This window comes from Pinus tabuliformis, chromosome Q (genome assembly GCF_031772625.1).
Source record: "Pinus tabuliformis cultivar Carrire ecotype Pingquan chromosome Q, CPIR1, whole genome shotgun sequence".
NCBI classification, from domain to species: domain Eukaryota; kingdom Viridiplantae; phylum Streptophyta; class Pinopsida; order Pinales; family Pinaceae; genus Pinus; species Pinus tabuliformis.
Genome location: NC_142296.1, coordinates 379588714 through 379599650, shown reverse-complemented (window position 1 = coordinate 379599650; position 10937 = coordinate 379588714).

The following is a 10937-nucleotide window of genomic DNA, read 5'->3' as shown; positions in this document are numbered from 1 at the left end:
CATATAGATGATTGGTTAATTTCTTTAACTATGAGAACCACAACAGGCTAAAGAATTCTCCTCCCAACCCATGGGAACCGATATGCACAACTAGATGGAGTCATTTTCACATCTAGATAGTTTCTTTGATAGAGACCTTACTAGGTCTAACATGGAATTCCACTGGCCAACCAGCGCAAGAATTCCAATCACCACATAGCGTCCAATATAAGATTCCTCTTAGCAACATCTTGCCTATTCCTCTGACGGCATCCTGTCTATCAGCAATTTTGGGCCTCCTCCAACAGGCTCCAAATCAATAAAGTTGCCTCAGGATTTTTACCCTCTTCACCATCTTGGCAAACTCTTTTTCCTTACTGAGATCATTTATCTCTAAGGAGAGGAAATCCGGGGAGGAAAGTACCATCAACCCCTTCGGGCAGGCAACCGCCATCAACCCAAGGCCTTATAGCCTTTCACAACTATCTGCAACTGTCTGGCATGTCAAATTTCTCTTTTATAACTCTTCCTCAAAGAAATTTACATAATGATCCATATGAACATTATCATTAACAAAATAAACATGCATGTACACCATGCATTTACACTTAACCCTCAACATGGGTCCACAACATCTAGATTGATAGGAACATAACTAACATACATGTTGTATGCATTCTGATTTTCCAAATAACATAATCATGCATATCATATAACATTATAATTTCTCATTTATGATTGCAATTCACATTGCAACATTTTAAGTGACGAGTTTTCTTGTTGTCATTAAGCTACCACTACTTAATCCTATCAGCAACGCTAGTTATACATATGCATCATTTAACAAATATTCACTTTCCAAATCATTTTAGTTTTGAGGCCCAATACTATCATGCATAAAAGTATATGCAAGCAAAAGTTGGTAGCTGATTGTCACTTTCCTTAATGAGTGTTCAATATTTTTCATAAGTGTGTCAAGAGTTTTATTGTCTTTTACCCTCATCAAGAATCCAATGTCATGAACATAGTTATGCAGCAAACTTTATTACTTACTACTCAAAGCAGTTATAAACTTGAATCACACATATCATGTCGAATGTAGTGTACTACATAAATCAATATGTAGATTGTTAAACTCATACCTGAGTTAATGCCCACTGGTGGCGTACCTCAATTTCGTTTTCGCTTACCAATTCCCAAAGGCGCCAGTGCTGAAACCTTCATCTTTGATACCACTTGTAACGTACCCCAGTAACCTCACATGTAAGAGCAGGGAGTTAGAATTTTTTACACAAATTACCCACAAGTAATTATCCAAATCACAACTCCACATTCCTCATTAACCATTAGATATAATGTTCATTAGTACATAAAGTAAATTTCAATAGAGGACAATAAGTTACATAACCATTGTCAACCACTGTTGTGGTATATTAACATAAACTTTCTCATGAACCTTGCATCCATTTCATGACTTTCTTAACCATATTAATTAATCACATACTTGACATTATGATTATCACATCAAATAAGGAATCAACATCATCAAGGATTCAACATCATCAAACTGACACAATAAGCAATCACACCATTGAACACCGATATACCCTGGAAACCCCGTAGGGTGAAAAATAGAAAACATTTAATCTTATTATTAAATTCTCGTGAGGGTTTTCACCCCTCACTCAATGGCTTATAAGAGATTCCATCCCTTAACCATTGTTATAAAATATTACAATGAAATATCATTAAATTGTCACATAACTAGCTAAAAGCTATTACATTTTCCATGAAACCCTTTACCTACATATCACCACTCTCTACATCCTTGTGGCATGATTGTTTTATCGATTTACAAACCCGCACCTCGTACTCATGAGCATGGACTGTTAGTTATTCACCTACCACAATGTTAAACATCTCTTTTCTTTGGCACAAACCGCCATCGTTTCCTGTCATTGTTGTCGTCAACAAGCTTTGGCAACAAAATTAGATACAATATTAATATATCAATAATCAACCTCTAAAAGTGATCCTTTAGCATCTACTCATGTGCATGTGTTGTAAATATATATCACAACGAGCTTCTTCTAACAATGTTGTGCACAAACAATTATCAAGCATGTCATAATAAATGACTAGTACATTTATTCAAGTAAATACTTGTTTTACTTTCCACAATTCTTATTCACACTAATGCATATTTCTCTTCAAATGATCTAACCCAATAGCTATATAAATCCATGTTCCTCTTTACAATATATAACACAATAGTTATATCCTCATACATGTAATAAACTATCGTTTCTATGCTTTTGCATATGTGTTCTTTTCACACAGTTATTTTTCAAGAACCCATCATAGTATCTCTATCATTTATGTACAAAGCTATTGTGAATTTGTTTCCATAAAAGTATCATAACCAAGTCCTCATGCATTTGTTTCAACAAAGTATCATAATCAACCTTTCTTTTGTGCATAAGAACTAAGATAATAATATCGGTAACTGTTTATGCATTAAACCATGCAAATAAATCAAACTATCCAATATGCAACAAACAAATCCTTTACCTCTTTACTCACCAAAACATGTAACTTTTGCAAACTCTTGCAAATGGATTGACACCATTAACCTATCTTTTATGCATAAAAAGATATATTCTTTCCAAAGAAAGTTCCTATGACTTATCTTTGTGCATTTTATCTATGCATAGATTATTATATTTTCTCATAACTAAGTATTATTTTTTAACAGTACTTTGTACCCATGAGAGTATTTCACAAATTACCCTCTTTAATCTATATTCACTTCTAGGAAAAACACTACATGAGAGTATTTCACAAATTACCCTCTTTAATCTATATTCACTTCTAGGAAAAACACTACGAAATCCCTTTTTAAGAAAAGAGAATCCATCCTACCTTTTCTTACATAAACACATATGCATGTTATATAAAGACAATAAATGTTACTTATCTTTTAATGTTGCAAATATATGTAATATCCATATTTTCCTATATATAGTAATAACAACCTTTAACTACATGTAGTAATATATTTTCTCTACCAAGAAAATATATATATAATAATCAATATTTATCTACAAGAGCAACATATAACCTTAATATACATGTAGTAATATATTAAATTACCCATACTAAGGTTATTTAAGTAAAAACCCTCTTTAAGTTACTCAAGTAAAAACCCTATTTTCTTTACCAAGAGGAATTATATAATCTTTATTTACATGTACTAATATATTTTCTTTGCCAAGAAAATATAAAACAACAATCTCCTCAATAACTTTAGATGTCTCATACATCTCTTCTCAAGAGGACGTCTTGGATACTTAGCAAGAACCTTGTGTAATTTATTCCAAAGAAATAACAAAGCTACTTAACTTTTAACACTCTCAAGGAAATCACAAAACTACTTAGCTTTTTCTGTGCATAAACTAAGCAACAAATATTTTCAAAAGGACTATATCTCTGCAATATTTTAATGCATAGAAACTTTGCAATACCTGGCAATCATAACCAAACTATACTTTGTGCACCAAAATAAAGAATTTACTTTAAAGAAGATGGACATTATTAACCATATCTTTCTATGCATATAAAAAAAGAATATTTCAAAAGATTAACTTATCTTTTCCAGTTGTACCACCACAAGCCGTCCAAAACAAAACTCTGTTCCGCGGGTTCTCCATTCTTCTTTTATTAAATGTCAAGATGTGATTCGATTCTTTATCATAATTGTGATACTGATGAAGTCGTGGCCATCTAAGATCTTTTTCTTCTGCGAGACTGCACCTCTGGAGGGTGGGCAAACAACCATAGTTCTCAGCCACAGCATTAAGCGGCGCATGGAAAAGAAGATGCATTAAGCGGCTCATGGAAAAGAAGATGCCAGAATTTGTTAGCAGATTGTGGGATTTAGGGGTGGTGACTACAGTCACCACTCCCATTCAAGACAGAGTGTCTTCCTTATTAGCCAAAACTGGCAGACGTTTCTTGAAACAGATGACCCCAACGAAGCAAAGAAGAGGTAAGTGCAACTCATACCTCCAGAGAGGTGCATAAGATGAAGAACTGAAAAACCCCGAGCGCCCTTAGATTGCATTTTCTTTATTGTTTTCATCCCCAGTCCATTTTTACGAATATCAAGAATAAGTTTTATAACTGATTCATAACTTTTTGATTTTACAATGAGTTATTTTAGGGATGTTCCAATATAATTATTGATCATTATTATTATTATTTATAATAACAATAAATGAATAAAATTATATTTAATTTTTAATAAAATCTATGGTTATTATTATTATTTATAATTAAAATTATTTGTTTATTGTATAGTTGTATTTTAATAAATACTTTTAATTCTTATTATAATTATTGGTCATTATTATTATTTATAATAATGATAAATGAATAAGATTATATTAAATTTTTAAGAAAATATAATTATTGGTTGTTATTATTATATATAATAATTATATACATAAAAATTATATGTTTATTGAATATTCGTATTTTAATTTTTTAATTAAAAAATTGTAATATTTTTAAAGAGTATAAATTTAAATTCAAAGAAAAAAAAGAATATATACCTTTCAAATTTAATTTCATTATAAGGTTATTCTATCAAATAAATTGTAATTATTTATATTTATAATTATATTTGATATCAAAAATAGAAATGGGAATATAAAATATTTCTTACTTATCCTTATAATTATCTTAAATTATATTTATTAATTCGTAATTATTTTAAATTAAATTAAATAATTACATAAAATTTCAAAAAATAAAAAATTATCTAAATTTAAAATTTAAAAATAAAATTTTAATATATTAAAAATTAATTTAAATAAAAAAATTGAAAAAAATATATTAATAAAAAATAACTAGAAAAATTAAAATAATAATAAACAAATAATGCAATTTAGGCATGTGATTAATAGCACAAAATAGTGACTTTTGACAAAATTAAAAACTTTGTGGAACAAATTAAAAAGTAGTAATGTTCCACAAGTACTCTCTTTAGGCTTCGCCTTCAGTGGGATTTGTGAAAATTGTGGTAATGCAATTTAAGTTAAACATTTATATAACATTGGTAACAAGATTCTTAATCATGGACTTTCTCTTCCACTTTATTATGGAGATTTTTAATTTGCAAATAGACTTTGTTATAATACCATGAGCCAATACCATGACTTCTCAATACCACATGATCACAAAATTATATATAATTTCATATGATACTTGTCAACATGATACTTTTTTAATTAATGAAATTAATTAGATCGATCGGAAAAGGCATAACTACTTTAGAAACAAATTTTAGCCCTTAATGTGTGTATAATATTAAAAATATTCTATAGAAGTTAAATGCCACTTAATAATTATTGATAATTTTATTAAAAATATTAAAAAATATTTTATAAAAATTAAATCTCACTTAATAATTAGTAGTAATTAAATTAAAATTATAAAAACTCTATTCCAAATTAAACATATATATCAGAATAATTATTAATCATATCAATTATTTTAAACAAAATTATAATTTAATTAATTTTTATAATCGACAATATCGAGTTTTTTTGTTGTTTTTGTTTTTTTTTTTTTTGTTTTCTTTGTTTGTTTGTTTTTGTTTTTTTTTTGTTTTGTTTGGTTTGTATTTTTGTTTTGTTTTGTTTTGTTTTTGTTTTGTTTTGTCTTTTTTGTTTTGTATTTTTTTTTTGTTTTTTTTTTTTCGAGGAGAAAAATCCGTAATTTCCATTAATTTCAGAAAATTACATATTGTAGATGCTAAACGCATATGCAGAAGTATGGGCAAAGCCACTTACAATAACAATACTTCAAGAGAAGTATTCCAGAAAAACCCATAAGCTGGGCAGCAATTATGAGTATGAAAACCCCAAACCAGTCTGCAAAGTGCAGAACTGTAGAGGACACCCATACCCAACACAACAAAACAACAAAAAAAAGCAAAAAAGCACCTGAGGAGAGAATAAGATACAGAAAAATAGCCGCCCAAACCAAGAAGGAGAGGCACGAAATGAGGAAAGAGTAGCTAGGGTAGCCACTCCTCCCCCACCCCCTCAAGCTCTCCACCTAAACCAGAGACTATATATTGCCCCAAGATTCCTCAACCGCCTACAGCAACCCCTGAAAAATACAGCCATGTTGAAGCGGCCCGAAACCATGTAGAGAATAACACCTCCACACCCCAGTTCCCTCAACGCTTCAACAAACTGTAAAGTAAGGCGAGTGAGCCACCAAAAAAGGCACCATCTGCCACAGAAAAGGAAGCCATCTGGTCCCAACCCGAGCAGAGGTGAAACAGGGGGCAGAGGCTGCTAGGGCAGCCACCTCGCCCCCATGAAGAGTAAAATCTGAAGACCAAAAAAAACCCCACTCCACTACCGCAGCTCAGTGCAAAAAAAAACTAGAAGACCAACTCCTTTGATGACCGCCAAGTAGATTCTCATGGAATGAATGAGAAGAGGGCCGCCGAACCCCTCAAGGCACAGAAACTTGCCTCAGCCGCGCAACACTAAGCAAAAAGATGCCCCGGAACACTTCCGTTCAGAGCCCAAGACGAGCAGACAGAAACACAGAGCCGAAGTCGAGGACAAAGGATACAGGACAGCAGGGGGAAAAGGAGTCGAAGAAGCAGCGTCGCCTCAGGCTATGTAGGACTGATAAAACAAATGGGATCGATCAAAACCCCGATCAAACCTCCGGCAGCAAGGAAGGCGACAAAGCTCCAAACAATGTCGACTTAGAAGGGCTGCTAGATACAGGGGCGGCCCAACCTCCTCACCCCAACGGTGGCAGCAGGAGCAGAAACCCTATCTTCGCGCGTGCAGCTCCATCACCAACCTCAACAATATCGAGTTACTAATCATTTAATTTTTATTACAGTTATCTACAACCATTAAACCACCAATATACTAATCACATAATCGATCTTATATCATCAGAGCATACGACGAATGTTCTATAAGTTGAGCTCCTTCACAACCTTTTTACTAAACACCAAGTTCAACTACTGGAATTGTAATAATGTCTTATCTGCAACCACTAAAATATCAATATACTAATAAAATAATCATTCTTATATTATATGTACATGTGATAGATATTTTAGAAATTGAGCTCCTTCACAAGCTTTGCACTAAAAACCGAGTTCAACTACCGGAAAAACTACATACAACGCATAAAAATAGTTCAAAATTCAAAGTCCTAGAGCATTGTGCAACTGACAGGAAATTATATAGTTCAAAATTCACTTTTAAAGCATCTTTCAATTAATAGGTATTTTCTGAGATGATATTCATGTACTATAACTGTTTGCACCCTTTGGGGTGAGTTCGATTTCTGAACGCAATTCTTCTCTATTTTTGGTGACTTCCTTAAGAAGGGAATGCACATTGGTATTCAAAATGGAATCAATGCTTGCATTACCTGTTATTCCATCGTTCCTCCTGAACCATCTACTGCTCAACACGCATTCCCATCGTTGTTCCTCACCATGTTACTTCTTTTGTGCCCTTCTCCCACATATGAAATTTGAAATTTCCAATCCTTCATCACATACGTTTATGTCCTTGTAGCGGATATTCATAACCATAAACCTACCTGCAGCAGAAAAACGAGGAACTGGTCAGCGACTCTATCCCTTCACCCATGCAAACATTTCGAGGCTAATATTATTCAAGCCAGTTTCGTGACTCGTAACTCCTAGCCTGAAATAGATTTATAGGAAAGAATTATCAGATCTAATAGAAATAGATGATATGTAAAGGAAGAAATGAACACAAGCATATGTAATATCTTTTTTATTTTAATAGAAAGAAGTGTTTTTCTTTCTATGAAAAACAATCCCATACTGAAATACGTTCTTGCATGGCCTTCTCTACGAATTTCACGAACACATGTCGTTTTCACAGTTTTCTAACTCTCTTAATGACTGCCTTTTCCTCTAACCTATATGGTAATTCGTTACATGGCAAAGAATGTCTGTAACAACCCTAGTTAAAAACTCATGTAAAAATAAATAAGACCACCGTTTATGGGACACATATTCAAAGATAAATGGTGGGTAAGACATCTTAGTGGGTGTTCGTTTAGGTTATTATGGCTAAAGGAAATGGAAAAGACTTTGGAATGGAAAAATAGAATTTTTTCCACATTTATTTATGAAAATAATAGAAACTAGGAGAAAAAGAAGGTGAAAGATCACAGGTTGCATGTGAGGAGGAAAATGAAGGAAAATAATGGAAATTGAAAAAAATAGAGGTCTAAATGATAAAAAGGGTGTAGAGGATCAGTTAGCAAGTTTTTTCGTGGGTTTTGATTTGTAGAAAGAAAGGAAAAGAAGGCAAGAGGGAGGACGGAGCAAGCAAAGAAGAGCAGGATCAAGAAGCTACAACAAGATTCTTTGCAGGTATCGATTTGTGTGTGTGATTTCCTTGCTATATTTGGCATGTATTTTATTTCACGTAGTTCTTTGCTGTCATGGCATGGGATTTTCCATGTGTGACAGTGTTTTCAATCTAGCCTTACCATTTTTGGATGGCCATGGTGTGATGGGATTCTCATGTTTTGGTTGGGTTGGATTGCTGGATGGATTCAAAGTTGAGTGAGGTGGATCTTGGAATGATATAACACATGGCCTAGTAACCCCTCAACTGGATTGTGGGTTGCGGTAAAGCTAAATTTTGTGTTGCCTCAGTGAGCTTAGGAATCTTTTTTGATGAATGGCGGGATATACGGTAAAGCCTAGAGGTGGATTGCTCTTCATTGGGCCTAGTAATCCCGGGATGGGATATGGGGTAAAGCTTGGAGAGTGGGTCTTGGTTTAGGGCCTAGTGATCTAGTGTGGATTGTGGTAAAGCCTGGGAGACTAGGAGATAAGAAAATTCCTCACGATGTAGGTGGATAAATTCAGTGGCATCCATGCTTTTTTTGGACTAGTGATCTAGTGGAGATCATGGTAAAGTTTGTTATTACATGTTTATTGTGTTGGCCTAGTGATCCAGGATGGATTATGGTAAAGCCTCGTTTCTATTAATGAGGGTGAGGTGGTTTGACCTCGGGATGCCTTAGTTTGTTCTTTCGGTTTGAGTCCCACATTCATGCTTGGAATATGACACAGGGGTGAATTGCTGAAGAGAGATTTGGTTCAGCCATTCTATGGTCGGGTGGAACGTGGTGGTCCCATTCCGGGTTTGGATTTTGCATCATCAATATGAAGTTATTTCTCCTTGTATTTATATGAGTATTATATTTGTTGATATGTAGATCATATGGCTATGATTTCCTTGGTATTTTTGTTGATATTACGTTGGTTATGTATATGTTTTATGACAGTAGATATGTATGGATTACATAATTTTTTTAATTTGTAAATGAATGGACAATGTATCTATGACCTAATATATGATAATGCAGCTAATGATGTAAGAGAACAATGCTTCTTAGTGATTCTCAAATAAGTATGAGACCCATATTCTTAGATATGTTGTGTACTCTTGTAGATTGCATTGATGCCATGTGTTCGACAGAATGCCAGTCCCGGTTAGGGATGGATAGGCCTAGTCTTGGAGTTATTTTTTGGTTTATTAGTCTTTTCATCATGTGTTTAATGGATTCTGAAAGTTATAGCAAGTTCTGGGCAACGGTCAGAATTTTGGGCTTGAAACATACCTTAAATCCTGCGGCCTTTGGCACAGAACTGCTAGAAATAGTCCCTAGACGCAGGCATGCAGTCTTCTGGGAGCATCTAGATATCTATGGACGTTGGCATGCCCATAACATGGCAGCATCCAGAGGTTTAATAGCTTAAAAACTTAGTGGGACCTAGGGGAATGATACCTGTGTGGTTGGGATGGCTCTTGGGAGTGTTGTTGCTGATGTGGAAGGTATGTTTGATGGGTTTTCACATATTCCATTTCCTTAAGGTCACATAGGAGGTTTAATCTCATCATAGTAGCCACTCGTCACATGTTTACCCCGATTGGATGGTTACTTGGGTAGATGTGGGAGGAGGGTGTTATAGAGTGGTAACAGAGCATGGTTCACCCCTCAAACTGGATGGGCGGTGTGTTGGTCACACATTCATGTCGGTTGCATATGTGTTGCTTATGTTTGTACTTCATGTGCTTATTGCATTTGCATGGTGTTGATCATGGTTGTAGTGATGACACCATGAGAAAGTTAATGGTGTCTTTTTGGAGTGTGTCGTCATGAGTGTATGGTTGTATATGCATTTGTTATGTATGTTGATGTCTATATGTTTTTATTCATGAATTTTCATGGTTATGGTTATGCATGTATGATAGGTTATATATGCGTTGTGAGGTCATTGGATGTGGTTAGGTCATGATGATGCTATTGGTATTTTATGAGGCTAATGTGTTAGATGAGGTAGAGCAGGAGATGTGGATCATCATAATGAGGTTGTGACATTAGACCTTAGACAATATTTAATGGATTGTTATATACATTAGGGTGATATACATGTTTTTCATTTATTGTTATTATGGTTACAAGTATGATAAATGCTAGTAGATTAGTGTAGTCATATGCACATGTATCAGATAGTCATGAATGATAGTAACTTGTTGTTATATGCATTGTTGTTGTTATTTTATGTTACTTAACTTGATGATTATGTTATATGTCATTGATGAATATGTTATACGTTAACGTGTAATTAGCTCGATGATTATATTATATGTTTTTTATGAGCATGATATATAACGTGTTGTTGTTATATGCTAGTAACTTGATGATTATGGCTATTAAATTAAGATCTTGATGTTATATGTATCATACTAATTTGGATTCGTCTATGCAGATGGTTAGGGTTATGACATTTAGGTATGAGTTAATATGTTGTGATATTATGTCATACTAATCTAGACTAATGCTGCATATGT